The sequence below is a fragment of the Prenolepis imparis genome, unplaced genomic scaffold (assembly GCF_030444845.1).
Source record: "Prenolepis imparis isolate NDT839.2.m4 unplaced genomic scaffold, iyPreImpa1.0 SCAF_5, whole genome shotgun sequence".
Lineage (NCBI taxonomy): Eukaryota > Metazoa > Arthropoda > Insecta > Hymenoptera > Formicidae > Prenolepis > Prenolepis imparis.
In genome coordinates, this window is record NW_028141163.1 from 6,527,187 (window position 1) to 6,547,086 (window position 19,900).

The 19,900-nt window shown below is 37.5% G+C and overlaps 1 protein-coding gene and 1 long non-coding RNA gene across 2 annotated transcripts in view; one reads left to right on the forward strand and one right to left on the reverse strand.

Moving 5' to 3' along the window:
• Mesr6 (misexpression suppressor of ras 6) overlaps window positions 1–19,900 on the reverse strand; it is a 660,805-nt gene that overhangs the window by 167,933 nt on the left and 472,972 nt on the right. The window lies entirely within an intron of this gene.
• The window catches only part of LOC145936728 (uncharacterized), a 55,688-nt gene that overhangs the window by 6,349 nt on the left and 29,439 nt on the right, over window positions 1–19,900 (forward strand). Inside the window, exon 2 of the long non-coding RNA XR_014425431.1 lies at window positions 5,562–5,641. This is a non-coding gene — a long non-coding RNA (uncharacterized LOC145936728). The remainder of the gene's footprint in view (window positions 1–5,561; window positions 5,642–19,900) is intronic.

Here is a 19,900-nt window from a genome sequence, read left to right on the forward strand (position 1 = left end):
TCACGCAGCCCTTCCACTTGATTTATTCTAAACCCCTGTGTGCTCTCTCTCTCCCTCTCTATCTATCTATCTTCCCGATACCGACTTCAAACTCGTTCCTGCCGTCGAGAAAAAATAATGTTACGAAACTAGAGAGCGTTCCGTAGTATTGTGGTCCCTTAAAATTCTGTCTCGATGAAGATCGCTATTGTAAAACGCATCGACGAATCGCTCTCTTCTCAAATTTATTTAACGCGTATTTCAACTTTGCGACCGGTATTGAGAATTATTTCGCGGCTATGTTTCGCACAAACGATTGTACCTCGTGGCGTGATTCATCGCGACGCGATGGTTGCCGTCGATATAAAACTGACTTACTTATCCATCTATATAATATTTTACAGCCATCTGAAGCAAACATCTAAGTTCTACATAAATAATTCGTTAATTATCGAAATAATACCGGATGTAACTATATTTTCTTTCATGTGCACGCACGCGTTTTCCGTGTGATAATAGCGGAAGTGGAAATAGCTTGAAGATAATCGCTCGCGCGCGATGTACGTTCTCGGCTACACGATTTTCCTAATCTAAACTTCGTGAGTTAGGAATCAGCGATGGAAGAAACGAGATATCCGTATCGGTTGCAGCTGTCGGTGAAATGTCACGTCGTTCCTGCCGTGCCACGAAAGCGACACTTTAATCACCGGCAATTACGCATGGCCGAATTAGGTAATTACCTTACGTGCTCGCGCGAGCGCACGGAGACGGGGGGGAGGGAGGGGAGAAGGAAACCCGTTTACATCGTTACTTAGTCCGTTTTAGCTCGAGTTAGTGTAATTAGCGCAAGATAGGGTGTACGCGAGCGCATTATGCGCCGAGTTCGCTTCGAAAACTCGTGTCTTGCCGTTACTCCCATTTCGCTTTCCCGCAACCATTTCGGCTTACATAATGTCGATCGGTCGTTTTCAAACTTTCCCATCATTAGCCGTCTCTCTCTTTACGCGCTGCTCCGAAAAGTGCGATTTCTCGCCGAGAACAATTTTGCGTTACGCGGGGCTGCGTGTTACTGAAAGTTATAGATGAAGCAAAATCAACGATGATGAACGATATATTGTTTGAATTTAATGTCCAATATGCGATCGATGATTCGTTATGTAAATTGTATTTTATTTGAGAGAATATGACTATTGTTGCGCTAAAATTCATGTTTCGAAATTTGACAATATGCATAAAGTTGATCTTGAGAATAAATTAGCGAAGATTTTGTAGCATTTTTTATTAAGCAAGCAACGATTACTTGGGCGACACTGAAAATATCCACAAGAGTTGAGAAAGTAAATAAAATTATATAATTTTCAGATTAAAATTTTTCAGAACTTATAAAGGTTTGTAATTATTTAATTTATCGCATTATTTTAATTTTTCTGACATTAATAATCGTTTTCCGAAATTAATTTTCTAACTTTATATATACATCAGAAAATCTGGTATAAAAAAATTTTGTATATATTAGAAAATTAAATTTTCTCGCAAAGATCGAGATAAAACGGGTAGGACTTTGCGAACGGGTAGGATTCTGCGAATACGTTCTCTCTTTCGTGCAGCAATCTGTAACCAATGAAGAATTCTCCGAAGAAACCTCCCATCTATATTTTTTCATCCGTATGTGTATACCCGATGATTCATGTATTCACTTTTACGGGCGCGCATCGACGTATTCCTATTGCATTTCGAACAGTCGAACGAACGCCGAACAACCGGAAGAGAGTTTTCCGCGTCGCCGCCGCTAAAGGCGGGTTCAGAGAGGATTTTCCTCGCTTTTCCACTGGCTGCTAGAGTAACGAGGTTACGCCTTAAGTATTTGCTCGTCGATTTCACGACGATGGGGTCCTGCCACCACCGACGCCTGTCGTCCACCCTCCCCATTCCACCCTTTCACCTCCCTCTCTACTGATTCGTCACGCGACTTCTTTTACCGTAGCATCTATATTTCGAGAGCTCGAAAATTCATCTTCTTTAAAAATGTTTTACGTGACTTTTCTGTATTTTGTCAAAATCGATATCCATCTTCCATTAAATTTAACAAGTTTAATGTCGAGGCGATCTACATATAGTAATCTTTTAAACACATTTCTGCGTTTTGTATTATATAGTGTTTATATATATTCGTATATTTTTTCCATGTCATCGGCAAATATCTCATCGTACGTAGAGTATAATAAATTTGTTAGTCATGCATTAGAAAATATTATTTTAGATTAAATAATTACGCAAAATTATATAAAATAATTAAAATCGTCTGAAATTTGTTTTTAATCGAAATACAAACTTTAATATAATTTGTTTATTTTTCTTAATATCAAGTACCTTATTTAATATTGAATTATTAAAATAAGAGCAAGCACATTCATTAACTTAAAGATGAAAAAATATCGTACAGTTTGTAAAAAAAATATCTATCTTTCATTTCACTTTTGCAGTTGTAAAATTGAATATTAGAATAAACTCGCTGACGTGTACGATAATTTCCTTTTACCATCTTGATTTTTTTGCTATCTATTACAGTTAAACCTCTTCTGTTCCAAGATAGCGACGTCAATTAGCTAGGAGAGCAGTGTTATTCGCTCGAACACTTGTTGATATTTTATATAACCATCGTTATGTTGCATCATCGTTATGTTACATAAAACGCGAGTCAATGTTAGTTATTAAACTTAGTAGTGATGTTGTTCAACAACTAGCATTTCAACATTCGCGTGGAATCTTCTTCATTTCACTAAAAATAACGCGCGAGTAAATTTAGCAAATACGTTCCAAGATAAATCAAGCTGCGAAAACAAAGTAAAAAAATATACGCAAAAGTTTATAAAAGCCGTTTGTGCCTCTGACAATGAGATATAAATCTGAGAAAAACATAATGCAATTTCTTCGTTGCATATATTATGATTTATTATATATTTCGGCAGCTTTCTCTGAAAGAGAATCTTTCAAATGTTACACGGTTCCGATCGCGCTGCGCTTCATGGGAGAAAGAATCGATAGTCGAAGGTATTGATCCTTTACAGGTGTGTTAGAGGTGTTATCTATTCTACCGTCTCTCCTTTTTTTACTCTTCGATTTTTCAGGTATATATACCTAGCTTGATAGCTCGATACCTTCAGGAGGGTGCATACGATCCTGCTTCAGGTCATGCGTAGCGTATAAATATTGTGCACAAATAAGGACGGGCCGCGCTTATTTATAGGAATTTTATGAAAATCGCGTCTATACCGAAGGGGGTGACAACGAGAATGCAAAAGAGCTCGGATAACCATCTGGTTTCGCACGGTTAAACTTTCTCTGATGAAAACTACGCGTATGAGAAAAATTTCATCAAAGCATTAATTCAGTATATCGAATGTATGCATATCTATAATTTTTTGCTGTTTAAAATTTTTACAAACTCTCGTCCTTCATAAATACAAGTCTTATCATATCTATATGTAAAAAATGCATAAAGATTTGAAGAAATTCAATAAACGAATATCATAGTATATCAAGACTCGTTTGCAGCATATTTTATAAAGTATATTATATTTGCAAATATATTTTATCAATAATATGTGTTGAAAATTGCGTTAAATATAAATGTAAAATATTTTAACAATCTTTCGAAAACGGATACTGCCAAGAATCTCGTGAGAAACTACGCGACGGTCTTTTTATGTTAATAGATGAGAAAAAATCCCCTCTCAAAAGTTTTTCTCTCACATAGGGTTCCTAAAGAATATTAATAGATTCCATGTCCCCATCACCCTACTGCGCCGAATTTTCGTGTTAAAGGGTTAAGAACTACCCTGAGCCATCACTGTGTGACTTCTGCTCTAGGTAGCGGCAAATCTTTTCGCGTAAGCTTATTTAATGTTAATACGTCGGTAGAATAATATATGACGCAGCAGACCTAGCAATATTAATTTTAAAGGAAGCGATGACAGGAGCGTATAACAGATGCAAAGTAACGTTAGAAAAATATCTCGCTCGTCGTGAAATGTATTAGACATGCAGAAAATATATTGTTTCAATTCTGTATCTCAATTTCTATAATATAAATGATGCAGATGATGAATTTATTAAATTAAATAATGGCGAAATAAAAGCAAAATTCGCGAGAAATTATGCAAAATTGATAACGGAGCAAAATATTCTTATGTGCAAGAAGGAAATTAATAAATATCGAAAATCAATGGGACGAAATTCGGTACGGTCATTGGATTCCGAAGAAGATATTATTACACGGAATAATCTGTAGTTGGTGCTCCCCTCGCGCCTTTTCTCTTCGTTTTGCCTCCTCCGGTTGATGCGATTTATAATGAACACTCCGCTTGCCGCGATGCTCGATCGCCTAACCTCGAAGACGTTTTGCCGGTTTAAAAATAAAAAAAATAAATAAATAAAGAGAGAAAAGACGCGCGATGCACAACAATAATATGAGAAGGGAAGAAAAGGCGGGCAGCGGGAATACGTAATGCGCTAAGGACGAAGGTGGGGCGCGTCATGGACCAAGGATGAAATTGAGTTTTGAAACCGACTTTCGACAAAAAGCATATTATCAGATAATATCTCGTGGGATAAAGATAGATTTTATGTGCAAACTTGTCAGTCAATATTGCGATTGTGTCAGACAAGAACAGTAAACAAGGCTTTTATATATATGACATATATGCAATATATGTATTTTTGTGTTTAAATAATCTTGAAAAATTCTAACTAAGAAATATAACTTGAAGATTAGTTTTGTGAAAGATCAAATATCAATGATATCGGCATTGGATAGTAGTGAATGCTTAAAAAACATGCGACGCGTGTGGATTTTATAACTGTAACGATACGCGCGATACACTTGGTTCCCTTCCTTACTGAATTATTCATTCGTTTGTAGGTACATAAATGTGCTTGTACTCGCACGTCACACAATCTCTCGTGGCTCCAGAAATAAGTAGCATTAACAACGCATTCATTATACTAATTACTATTATAAAGTACTGTCATATGTTGAGACCATGCGTATTATCCCTTTGCCTTAAAAAAAGGGTTCGAATTAATACCCGGGCCGACTGCCAGAGAGAGAGAGAAGGCGTAGGGCGACTTGGAGGGATCACGGAAAGTCACGTGTAAAAGTTATTGTCAAAATAGAAATTAAACTAATTTCGATCGAAACCAGTTTAGAATTAGGTTAAAATACGTGAACACTACACCATGTTTCAATTATCTTAAATTACAATAATTCTCTTTAGACAATCCAATAATTTCATGTTTTCCTATTAATTATGATAATCTTATACATAGTTAAAACGTGTTAATCGCAAAATTATCGAAAAAAAATTAAATATATTTAAAAAAAAGAAAATCGCGATAAAGCATGTCAGTTATAGTTTGTCATTCAATTATTCCTGATGTACACAAAAACTAGATACACTTGTCCAACTTTTGATATAGTTCAGACGTATTTTATTATTAAATCGCAAAACTTTAAAATCTGTTTCACAATCGAAATGACATGACTGTCCGGATATTAATCTACTATTCTCTTCTTGTTTTAGATTCAAAGCCAGGAAAGAAGATTGCAGCTACTCACAACCAGTGGCAGCGATCGGTAAGATGCTTGGAGGATCGTTAAGCCGTAAGCAATAACGCAATATAATGTTTTAAGAAAACGTAATAAAAAAGTTTATGATAAGTATACCGTTTCGTGCAACAGTTGATACTTTTATAAAAACAGATGACGCGCGTTCGTAGAAAATTTCCCGCTAGGTTTTAGGCTTTCTTCCATACAGATATTTTCTCGTTTTAGCGCTTGTCTTTGCAAAATTTTAAATTTTCTGATCCACGAGTCTCATCCTACGTAATCATCGAATATCAATATCGTGGAAAGTCGCACATTATTGCTGAAGATTAGGAAATGTTGCGTTAGAAAATGTGTCATCGAGACGAGATCGCGTAGTCGAATCGAACGAAGAAGCCGACCGACAAGACGATACGGCCCTGCCCTCGGTGGGCAGATAGGGTATAATCATACCAAGTTTCGTATCTCGAGGGGGCCACGGGAAGATGGTCCAACATCTGCCGCTGCAGGGAATCTCTGCCCACATGCTGGCCGAGCCGCGCGCACGCACGCACGCACACACGCGTGCGTAGATACAACACGTGTATATACGCGCGTGTACGCGACGCACACGCACGTATATACACCGGCAAAAAAAGTGACGTTGGTACATGACGGTGGGACGTCATGTAAATTCATTCGAAACACATGGCAGGACTCGGCGCGGCGTTTCTCTTGTGCGCAAAGAGTTTCAGAAGAGAAATCTCTGAAGAGAGCGCGCGCGTGAGAGAGGACGAGCGGAAAAACAAACGATAACTTCGACTTTAACTTCGCGTGTCCCCTTTGTACCGTCGGTGTAACGTCGTTGCGTTTCAGAGTCGGATAAATTCTCGGATTTGCTTTTGTCCTCGAGAAAACCTCGACGAAATGTAAAAAAATTTTAGTTGATCGCAAATTGTTTTGTGTGGGACGGAACGTTTAATGACAACTCTGTCAGAATTGATTTGGACAGTAAAGCTGATGATATTACTAATCATAACATTCCACGTATTTGCATACGTTTGTCGATCAATGTGATTAACGAAGAATTATTATGCAGATCTTATTATACAGATGATAAAAATTATTATAATTTGTCTATCATCCTATAATATGATAGAAAATATCGGTATTATTAAATGATGATTTGTCATACTTTATCGTGTTATTTTAATAAATATGTTCATCTTCTATAATGCATATATAACGCATGAGTTTATTATGTTCTTTACCGTGTGAGAAACAGAGAATATATGAATTAGGCATAATATAATTTAAATCTCTTGATAAATATTCTGATTATCTGTACTTATGTTACACATTCTTCAATATAAAGAAATAATTAAATAACTATATAAATAAATTTCTATTTTTAATAATTTTTATTCTGCCAAAGAGTAACCTTTTTTTATATTGTATTTCTCGCACGGTATATATTAATAGTACTATATATATGATCGTTGAGAAAGGGGGAATAAACTAGAAAAAAGAATCATAAAACTCCGCGCGCGGTATTGCAAGAGTATGCCACTAATTAGAGTCATCAAGCCAGTTGAACAATTATGATTAACTGTATACATTGCCTAAACGATCACACCAACCGTCATGTTTACGAGCCGCTGAATTCGTTCTATTTCACTTATACCTCTCATCATTCTTATTAAAGAAAGAAAATATTAGATACTTGTGATAATCACAAGCACATCATCTTTGATGCATAGTATATTAAATAAAATCTTTTGGTTAATTATAAAAAATATTTTGATAATAAAATTTTGGTGATTTAAGTAGTGTATTAATCAATTAAAAGCAATTGTGTAAAAGATAATTAATTGAAGAAATGAGCAAGTGCAAAGAGCAAAAGAAAAAAATACTGATGATGATCGGAGCAATTTTTAAGAGAAGTCGGTTCACCGACATTCTCTTTTTTCGAGAGAAAGGAACGTCTTTGTTATATATTCGACAAACCGGAAGATAAAGAGTGGCAAGGGTCTTTTAAACGAGAGTCAATTTCGTAACGCTTGTGCGCCGCATAGAAAGAGAGAAAGCAAAAGTAAGCAAATGCTGTGGCACAGTAAAGATAACGATTTAAATTTGACTTTATCGCCGGGAAGCCAGGGCCAATGGCTCGATGAACTCACCTCATGTCTCGATGTTACTCAATTTATAAGCGCTATGCATGGTGCTTCTTGAATACCAAAGTGTATCAGTTTTTCTAACGCGAAACAATGACTAATAATTAATTAACGTGTGCATAATTACGTAGATATAAATTATGCTCGTTGCCTTCTACCTAGACTAATTGTAGGTATTGCTATGTCCATATAAAATAGATCGCACTGTATAAAATAAAACTAATACCTAAACAATTAATTCATTTTGAAAAATAATATGAAATTATTGTAATATTAAATATAATTTTGGTAATTTTTATACAAATTTATATAAATTCTATTGTCTAATGTTTTCAAATATTTAATATAATTATGAGAATTTTCTATTTTCTTATCTTTCTGCAATTCTTATAAGAAAATAATGTCTCCTGTTAGAATATCTCATTAAGAAGAAAATTCTGAGACATCATTATTTAAATATAATAATTATTTCAGTTCTATCATTATCGGGATATTGTGTTAATTATAAATAGCTGATATTGCTAACACGTTCATTACCAATAACGATCGATATATACAACAGGATCAATTTTGAACTTGGTTAGTTTTTAACGAGGAGTGAAATTGACTCGCATAATATATTGAGAATAAAATTGGCTAATTCTATACAAAAAAACAAATATAGATAATAAAAGGTAACGACTTCAATAAAAATTTTTACGGTGCATTTTTTAAGGGAAAAAAATTCTAAGGCTTGTATACGACTATGTCAGTCGCACAGACGGAACAGACCGTATTTCTCCGTGAAATTTAACGAACCCTCTTGCAATGGGACACCATTAAAAAAATTCTTGAGCGTCATGTCGCAGGACGCACGCAATGGTGATGAACGTCACGAGTGAGAAAGAGAGAGAGAGAGAAGGAAGAGGATGGATATAAAAAGAGAAAAACAAGAAGAAAGAGCGACGACATCGCGAGGCGTTTCACGCGAACTTATGCAAATGCAGCGCAACGCGCAGTTAAGTAATGTTTATGGCTACATACACAGACACTATTATTTATAGTTCTTGCATTCCGGTAGGACCGCGGATAACATTTTCAGATAAGGGACAACAATAAGTATTGTGCGTGGGGATTTCGGACAGATAGCACCGTGAAGTCGTAATATAAACTGGGGGACCTCTGACTTTCGACAGATATTTCTCGACGATTTATAAATTCCACGTAAATATGTGATAAAACGTTCAATATATATTTTTTTCAAGATTAAATAAAAATTCTGATAAAGAATAATTAAATATCATCGGAATTTATATTAAGATTTAGAAGAGGGATTTTCATATAATTCATAGTCACACGATATACGTTAATTTTTTTTATAATTATAATCATGCATCTTGCAAAATCTAGTCACTATTACAATCGAATTCTTCTTTCTTTAGTTCTTCAATCTTATGTTCCCAAACATCGCGCTTCTCGTGCACGATCGACGTTTGCCGATTTTTCGACAAAGCAAAAAAAAAAAGGCTTATCGCGCGCACGCACGTAGACTAGGTAGTTTTAATTATTTAAGCTGACATCGAGTGCACTCTCGCCGAAAAAGTTTGTGCCGCGGTGGAAACTCGAAAGTGCATTTCGTGCACGTAACGAACTTAAATGGTCAGAGCATGCACACCGGTTGCCCCGCGACCATTATCAGATCAATAATTGCGAAGGAGAGAACCAAACTTCTCAAACTTTGATTGTTTCTAGTAAATTCATACTGCCACCCGGGCTCCAACTTCTCTCCGTAAACCGATAAAAGATATCGATGATCTTTGAAACGGTTATTAATGGCCTGATAAAGTTCGCATTAAAAATATAAAATATAACTAAATATAAATAATAAAAATAGAATTTCAGATTCTAAGGATCTATCTTTTTCTTTATTAATTTTTTTATATAGTATATAAATAGAATATCAGATAAAAAAAATTAAATGACAGATTAAAAATTATATAAATATACAATATAAGAAAATTTAAATGAACAAATAATGAAACATAAATGGGAAACGTCGGATTTTAATTAAAAAGAAGATGTCTAGTAAATAAGTATCGTTACATGTGCATCGGAAAGCACCGCACGTGCTTCTAATTTTGCGTGACTATATATTCTACGCACAATAATCGTTTAGGTATATTAGGCCAATGCAATCTTGGCTGACACACAACTGTTGCGGTGCATAATTATTATTCACCACACGTTATGGTATGTTCCAAACCGCAAGGCGGCACGGTGTCTAGAATCGATATTCTCAGGTTAACCATATACTCACACGTATAAGGGAGAGAGGGGCTCATGTCGTTGATTGTCACGTCGTCCAATTAAGGTCTTGAGGTCGTTAACGAGCAAAATAATTAGTACAACGATGGCGAGGACGACGAGGACAACAGTTCGTTAGCCTATCTTCCTTCTTTAAAACCGCGCTACTATCGTGCTACATCTGGCAAAACGCAAAAAGCGCCAGACGTATCCTTTAAAAGTGATGGCGAGAGAAGCACGTCATGAATTAATATGTCTAACGAAAGATTCACATACCGAATGTCTGCGCGTCTGCGCGATCGTAAGAGGCCGAGATACCTGTATTCGCAAAGAGAGCTAATTTTCAAAGCAAATATAATTGCCGGAATTTTTTTTTCTACTAGACTACCCGAGATTAGAAGCACATCTCGTTTTCTTTGCAAAAACACAAGAAATTACCGCTGCGAAACATTCGAGAATTAAGTGTATACATCACGTTTAACCGATTGTCATCGTATTTCGCTATTAGCCCGTCGTCGCGTATCCGATCGCTGATAATAATTGGATTCGATCGGAAAATTCCATCCGTCCGTGGGAGCTTTGGGAGTTAAAGCGCGACGTTAACGAAACTTTAACGGTCGAGTTAACGACGCGACACGCTGAGCCGGTAACCCATAAATGCGCGGATGCCAGGGGGTTAAAAGCGAGAGGGAGAGAATCGCGAGAGGGACGAAAATGCGAGAGAGGGAAGGGAGAAATCTGTGAGCGCCACCCTTTCGTATGCAAATCCCGGGACACCTGGAGCCAAAGGCCGCATGCAAATCGGCGCTCGGGCCATCTGATCGAAACAGAGAACCTCCGCCTCTCTGAACCGGTCCGTGTTTTTTGCGAGCCCCGAAAATCGCGCGTCTCTGCCATATTTTTTTTTTTTTCACCATGGTAGAATCTCGTCACTAAAAAATTTCGGCGTATACGCGATCTCGTTATAATACCATAAAATAAAGGATTCTCGCGAATTTATTTATTTATACACGAGAACAAATATATGTATTAACGTTTTGTTAATTATTCTCCTTTTCCATTGTCTTCATTAGAGACAAAAGTTAACCGATAACAAATCGATAATGTAACAAAATATCCTTCCAATCATTAACAGATTTCTTCTAGACAAAATTAGCATTTGTCCGCGATCACGAGTCCGCTCATCAATCAAGGCGAGGATCACGAATCGGAGCACGATAAGTACATAATAACCGATATATATCTAAAATGACTCGTTATTACGTGGGACGGCCGATCTAAAAAAATTGGTACGCTCCATTAACCGCGAAAAAAATTGTTAATGTATGATTGTCCGGCGAGCACGACACTCCGGCATGGCGATCTCATAAAGCGCGATCGCTCGGAGCCATTTGATTAATATCGAGCGATTGAGGCTACCGTGAATACCGCCCGTTGAAAATGATACCGCACCAACGACGACGCATCGGCGCTCGTTTTTCCATTGATTTATTCTCGCTTGCAAAAAGCAAGCGAGAGATAGAGAAGCGCATTTATCGCGACGTGATTATCTGCGCCAGTAGCAACGGCACGCCGTGGAATACGCCGCGCCCCTGTCGTAATCATTAATTATCGCGCAGATAAATCGATTGCGCGCGCGTCCCTGCGCGCGACACGAGTAACGCCGGCTCGATACGCGCAGGCAGGTACCTACATACAAAATCGAGCGACGGTGTAAGGAGAGGTGTAAACTGGCGAACCGATAACGCAAAAAAAAAAAAATAATAATAATCGCGCGCGACGATAACGCCGACGAAAATATTATTGTTTGCCCGCGCCACATTCCTCACGGGTGCGTTTCGTCGCTTAAAAAAGAGAGTTGCGCGGCCCGATAACACCGTCGTACTTTATCATTGTGTGCGACAGCATCTCGATGGAATAAATATTCGAGAGAGTAATATATAAAATATTTTATATTATTTCGTATTAACTGCAGTATGTCTTCTTACGTGTGTATGTGTACATATGCGTAGAGGATAAATTATTCCATTTGCGCGGAGATGTGCGATAACCGAGAATTTTTTTCTCCCACACACGCAATGCACATTATTCATTCCAATTTACGCAGGTTGTACTTCGCCTAAGGATCATATATCCGTTTTTATATTCCTAGTTTATTCCTAGTGATGCGTTTGTACCTGCAGTATAGTAACGGTTCCTCGTTATCGTATAAGAGACAGTTTCTATTAGTTATTTCTCCGCGAGAGAGAGAGAGAGAGAGAACTCGTCGCGGTATAATACGCGGCTATCTTTAATAGTCGACGATGCTTTTAACACCATTCTGAGTATAACCTGATCTAAGGCTTTAAACGCCAACGGCTGCGTCGACGCGGTGTGCAAAATAATTGCGGCCTTATCACCGCGCGCTTATCCTTAACCCGTCCTGAAATAGCCGGCAAAACCGCGATTCGCGAAGCAAAACGAACGCGTGAAACGCGCTTGTATCGGCCAGTCAGATCATTATCGGTCCCGACGTGTTGTCAGACCTCGCCTTCTTCGTTTTTTGCCTCTCTCCCTCATTTGCCTTCCGCGATGCGCCTAATCGCACGATCTAAAGTCGCGATGTTGCAGCAGTATTCGCGGCTGACTATCGCGAAAACGTCATTTCGATGCCTCCGCGGATATGCATACGCGGTAGAAATATCAAACTTGGACTTCCGCGCTTTTGTAAGACATAAATTTCGCTTATCAAACAAATATTCGTTTTTCATATTAAGTTAAAAAAATACGGATGATATTGCTAAAAATAATGCATAAGTATTTCTTTTTATACACGCAAAAAAAATATAATTTTGAATTATTATGATTTATCGTAAAAAAAATTTGAAAAGCAGATATAATATATTCCTACATTATAAAGAATCATTTTTTGAATCAAAAATAATTTTATATCTGGATATTAAAGTATAATAGTCTTCTATTGAGATCATTAAATAATAGAAAAATATATAAATATTATTTATTTTACTTACTGAAAAAATATGTTTAAATATGCATATGCTGTTATTTTTTGTCAAAGCTATAGCTGATAGAAAAATATTATTTTCTGATTTTATCAACATTGCAATTGTATCAATCTTGGGTTTATGGATTAAATGGATTCAACTGGAATAACTTGTATCTGTGTACAACATATATTGAAACGAATTTGATGAAATTAAAATTGAATTAAGAGAGATCTCGACATGCCATTGTTTTATCATAAAAAAACATTTCTTTATCACAAAAATAATACTTTTTTAAAGTTCCTAGACATTAAAATACGCGTGTAATATACGTAGACTTCACATTTATCTACATTTTTCAATGAAAGAATATATTTTATAAACCGAATAGAAATTATATTACTTGAAACTTAGTTTTCTGTGTGTAAATATATTATACCATCTATCCGATCTTGTATTTGCCGTAATAATTCATTATAATAGAACCGCGGAGAAACTGTGTGAAATATAAAGAAATCCGCGTTGATTCTGGGGTGACAAAAAAAAAACAAGATGCTACACTGCAGAGATAACAGAAAGAAAAAGGGATAATTCAACCCTTTTCTCCCTTCTTTCGTCTCGGACCCTCCCCTTTCCCGTTTTTCGCGTCGCCTCTCCTCATCATTCAATCTGCCCGGTATCCTCTCCGATATCATTGCGCCTACCGAGAGCGCCCGTGCGTGTCGGACGTACGCATGCACGCACGGCAACGATGAAGACGGACCGTCGCGCCGCGCCGGTCGGCCATCTTGGCTGATGTCATCTCGTGCGCCGAGCACGCAACCGCGAAATGCCGACTTCCTCGTTGCGATAGTGTGCTTTACTTTACTTTTTATTTTTTTTTTTTTTAATCTTTTTTCCTCTCTCTTATTTTACTCTCTTCTCCCTCATCTATCTTCCGTCGAGTGCGCTTCCTCCGAGTCCGATCTCCTCTTTTCTCCCTTTCCTCACCGTACACGCATCGTCGACGATAGTCCTGTACAGACGTTCGCATTTCGGTTACGAAACGAAGCGAGACACCCTCCACTACTCGCGATGTACATGTAAAATGGCGGAATTTAATGGAAAGGTGCCCATTCGCGCTATTCGTTGCTCGGTATGAAGAGAGGCGGTTCACCGATTCTTATCGCTCTTTTCTTCCATTATTGTAGAAACTGGTGGAAGAATTTTCTATCTATCGAGACTCCCCGGTTAGAGATGAATTTCGATACCGCGGTGAAAAAATCGCGCAGGATTTATAGCTTGTGTTGCGCGCGATTTTATTATCGATATCGGGAGACGAATGTTATCGATCGGTTGTAAATTAACTGGTAGATTTTGCTCCTGATGAGAATTTATTTAGTTGACTTAAAGGTATGTGACTGTTAATTTTTCTGAGATCCTGCCGCAGATCAGATGTTAAACGGAGCATCGGAATTTTCTGGTTTTGCTGAGTGAAATATCGCGCGTCTAATTTCGTGACACTTGGATATTCCTTACAGCCACGTGGATGTATTTTTCTTGCAGTACATTTATTTAAATAAGTTCGGAAAAAAGATTAATTATCAATTTACGCCAATTTAAATCAAGTTGAATTAAAGTTAAATTGCGGATGTAACATGGTAAAGAAATTTTTTAATTTCAATTTTGTTTGTATTAAAAATTACCATATTACAAGAATTGGAGAACATAATATTAAGGTTTAAAAAAGACACACGTGTCACGCGATTTAAAAAAATTCCTGAGATATCAAACTATGTATTTCGACCCTTATAGTTGGCTTATTGATTATTAATTGATGGGGTAAGTTATCGATTACCTCGGCGGAATGTCAAATTAATGTAGGAATATAAAACCCACGGTGACAGTCATTACGCAGTATACGCGCACGACCGCCTCGCATGTATTATTTCTTTAACTATAACATACGTTTCCCTGAAAGCCTATAATAATCGTCGCTTGCCGACGGACCGTTAAAGACGTTAATCGGCTATCAACCTAGAAGGAAAGTACTAGGCACATATCCGCCAGCTCTTTCGAGCCGAGCTTAAATTGACATCGACATGGCGCATCGTGACAGACGAACGTTTAAATTTTTCAAGACAACGAGTATTTTCCTCTAATGATGATCGTTCGACATATCGAGTCGATATTGCACAAGACGGTCATTTAAATTCGGCTTATTATACTATATGCTGTGCATGCTATAAGAAGAAATTTGCCAGAGTCTCCCCGGATTAACTAGTGTATAGTAGTAGATGTTTATAACATGAGGTGTTAAATCGAGCTGTCTTTATGGATCCAATAAAACGCGATACTCGCATTTCGTCGATCTTTGTATGAAGAAACCTGTTCGTGAGATCGGGGTCAGGTTGTAAAAATAGATCTGATACGAGGACACAAGAGATAGGGGACACGCGGGAAACCACTCGCTTATACATTATTTCCAAAAATATGAATATAATTTATTACGTCCGGTGCTTTTTGCGTCGACATCTCGTCTCACGTCGACTTCGCTTGAAAACTTGCTCCGTCGGAAAAAAAAAGATGACAAACGAGATCGATATCCAGTCGAGTTACTAATCGAATGTGCGCGCTTTTTTGTTTGATTTTTTTAAAAATCATCTTATATGATTACACAGTTGAAAAATTTGTGTTAAATTTAACAAATATCACATGTCCCAAACGGTCCACAGAAATTTTTGTGTTAATTTAACATAATACGGATATGTTAAATGATGACACGAATATTGTGTTAATATTTTAACATAAAATAAATGCAAACTTCAAGTAAACTTAAAATAAATTTTGTGTTAAATTAACATAGTTTTAATGTAAAAATTAACTAAAAAAATTGTTAATTTTACATTTTATCATTCCCACTTATATTATAAAGTAAAATTAACATTTTTTTTCTGTAAATTTTAACAGATAAATCTTGTCACTAATAATATCGAACATATTTATTGCGTAAAATTAAAAGTAAATACACATTGTGTTATTTTTACACTTTTTTTCAGTTATTTTAATAATTTAACATTTGAGTTCAATTAACACAACAGCAATATGTTAATTTAACACATGAATGTGTTAAATATTTAACACAAAAATTTTAACGGGGACCGTTTTTAACAAGAAAACACAAATTTTCCAACTGTGTAGTCATTCCACGTACGGAAAAACAAAAATTTATACGAGATCGCACAAGTATCTTTTTTGAAATAATTGTTGGAATTTTACAAAATAAAATTTTTATTTTAAAACAAATCACGTTTATGTGTTTTTAAATAATCTTCTGAATTTCGAAACATATGAAATCGTAACTAATTTTCTCGCATATTTTTTTTCAATCGATAGTTTTCTCATTAAAATCGTGTGGCTCAAGAAATTGTACAATTAGATTCAAACTTTCCAGGATTTTTACTTATTTTTCACGAAGCATTCCGTTTACGAGGACGAATTAGGCTCACTCGCAAAGACTCGAGCAAAATTAACGATTTGTATGTGCCATCCGAGTTATGATCATCGTCGTGTCGCGCCCTATACTAGGGGAATTACCCGTGACGGTTACTCTCGTCCGCTTTACTGCCTACCGTGGCACACAGCTCTCACTGTAATATGCTAATAGATAGCTCTCCCCGCGCGCGTAACGACGGATCGTCGTATCATGTTTACGAGGTGAGCCGACCCCGAGGTTTCCCCTTGTGTCCCCACACACGATGAGAGGAGAAAACCTTATGAGGATCGTCGAGAGAGTCATTCCCGCCGTGGTATTCGTTGCGCTCGCGTAATTGCTGGGCGCATCGGTTAAAGGTTGTCGTGCAAACCGGCGCAAAGTTTCACGAAGGGGGAAAAACAGGGGTAAACGGGATCGGAAGGATGATAAAATAATCGGTTTCCCGCAACCGCGGAGTTCCCGTCGATTTTTACCTTCGCAGACCTTACTTAGCTTTTATACGCGAGCGAATATGTACATATCAATCATGTCAATTGAACTTCTATTAGCGGCGAAGAAGGGTTTATAGATTGCACAGCCGTGTTCTTTTTACCCGCTAATTTGATACTTTTGTATCGTGTCGTTTACGCGTACATAACGTGTAATCCGTTCGCATATATACGAGGGTCGAACGCCTTTGCGAAAAAATACAATGCGCGATCTAAATTATCAATTTATCATCTGGACATGAACGATAAGCAGGCATATATATACATATATCGCGAGCAACGGCGGGAGGTCGCGGATTACGCTCCACCGCGTCAAGCAGCGTCAGAAAACGAAGCAAAAATTAATTAAACCGGGCGCGATAGTGGCCTTTTATCTGCAGACGCATCGGCTGCGGTGATAATTAAAACCAGCGAACGGTCCGAAAAAATTTTTAATCAGCAGCGCGGCCGGCGAGGACGAGTATCCCGTCCGTCGAGCTATTCGTGTTGATTCGGCATATGTGAATTTTGATTTGGCGCTTCGCAAAGAACAAAAAAAAAAAAAATCTCTATGGGGAGAAAAAAAAAAAAAAACCGCTGTTTGTGCACGTATTGGAGCTAAACGGGGTTGGCTCGCTTCCGCACCCGATTGTCAGGTCCGGACGATTGACTGTGAGAGATCGGGTTGGGGGGTTGTTGTAGTACGCGGGCGTGGTGCGCGCGATAAAAATGGCGCACGCTCGACGCAGCGAGGGTGATTCCCCCCTCCCCCTTTTATTCCCGCATAAATGCCGCGTGTGTGATGCACCCCCAACAGACCGCCCCAGCCTACTCTGTCGAAAAAACACTGTTTCCCCCTCCCTACGATCTATCTCTCTCTCTCTTTCGTTATCTCGCTCTTTCTTTCTTTCTCGTTTCGCCATCCCTTCATTCAGCTGCCGCCACCCTCGCGTTTTGAGCCATCTATCCATGATTGGGAGGCATGAGCCTGTTTAACCCTCGAGCGGCTTATTATGCGGCAGTCGTATGAACGGGCGGATGGATAGATGGATGGCACGAGAATGGTTTCGGGATCGAAAGAGGCCGGGTCGACGACAGATTGAAGGATTTTGGAGGGTTTCGGCGGTTTCTCGTGTCGTGTCGTGTCGTGATGCGCGAAGAGAAGAGGTTTCCTTCTTTGTGAGTTCAAGTGGACGGAGCGAGCGTTAAAGGCGCGGACGTGAAAGACCTGTTTTATGTTGTAAATTGTCGTGGGTGACGAACGATTCGATTAAAGTTCTCAGACTTGCCGATGACAGGATTTCTGTGCCCGTGATAGCGATGCGATAGCCCGTCTGCTAATCACGATAATCGGCCGTCAAAAATATTTTTTTTATTTTAATATTTAATGATACGATCAAAAGAATTTGGTAAACATACAGTCGCTCTATAAACCTTTAGAGAATTATTACTTATTTGAATAATTTTTATCTATGATTCGAGAACTGATATCATATGGTATGGTATACTAATGATATGGTATACTAATTATATAATAACGGTATGAGTAATTTATAGGGTGACAGCGCAAGATGAGTTATAGTGCTCCTCGACAGCTTGTCATAACATTAGTGCCACGATGGTGTTACTGGAGGGGGAGTAAATACTAAAAGTAATCAATAATTAAGTAACGTTATCCGGAAGCCCAACTATTTGTCATATTAAGGGCTTGGCGTATAAAAAGCGCTTCTAAGGTTTCACTTTTAAAATATAAAATATTTTTCTTTGAATGCCTTGAAAAGTTTATTTGCAACGATTGTTCCATTGTAATTATATCGCGTAATTATATCTAATCATTAACAGCGCATATATAAATATTATATATATTATATATTACAATTATTATTTAATCGAAATAATTAAAATATATATATATAATTACATTCAATTTTTGTTGGAAAATCACAATCTATGTTTTTCTCAATTAATGAACATTGTGTGGATTGTATCGCTCGGATGTCTCGAGCAGCCCGTATGGTATTCTGATAGCATTGTAAAAAAAAGCGAACGAGCATACATATATAAAAAAAAAAAACAAACAAGGCCAGGGTGGTGAAGCGACGGATAAAATCATCCCCTACAATCCCATTTCCGAGTGTAATAAACCAGACGATTGCTGGAGAACGCTGCCGAGCAATAAACCGATCCGAATGGACGTTTCGACGTGTATACTGGGCCGATATCGTATTCGAAATCCCATAGAATGTCCGATCGCTTCACGCATCCGTGGTCCATCAGTCGATGCATCGAGAGCATATATGCACTTCCAAAGAATTGCATTATTTTTGTCAGGATAGCTAATCTAATCACTTTATTTAAAAAACACTTATATATCCGGTACAGAAAATATTATATTCAGAAGACTTTTTCATGTATCTCCGAAGATACATTTTATATTTTTTGATTAATAAATAAAAAAATTTCTTTGAAAAAAATTATAGCTTTATTAAAAAATTTATATATATATGGGCGATATAGCAATATGTATTACGATTTCAAGCAATATTTTGCTTTAGATATAGGTAATTTTTTTCGAGGTATAGATATGCCTGTGCCGTGAATTATAAATGCATTGATAGAAAAAGGCTTGGCCGCACGAACGTATCGCTTTAGCAAGAGGGATATATTCCATAGTGTGTAGCTTTAAGTATCGAGACGAAGTGATATTCCGCCGGACTGACCGATGCACAGTACGTGCCTGCAATGTAGAAAGGGCCAGGTTTACGCACGAGAAAACCGATTATTCATTGCACTGTGCAACGGTCGCGTAGATAACTCTATCCCAATGTGTAATAAGGAAACATAATACGTGCGTAGAACGCATTAGAAGGGAGAAAAAATGGCGGGCACTAATTGTTGAGACAATAGCGAAGGAGAAAGTTAGAGTGATTTCTGTTCGTACCTAGTTGATGTTT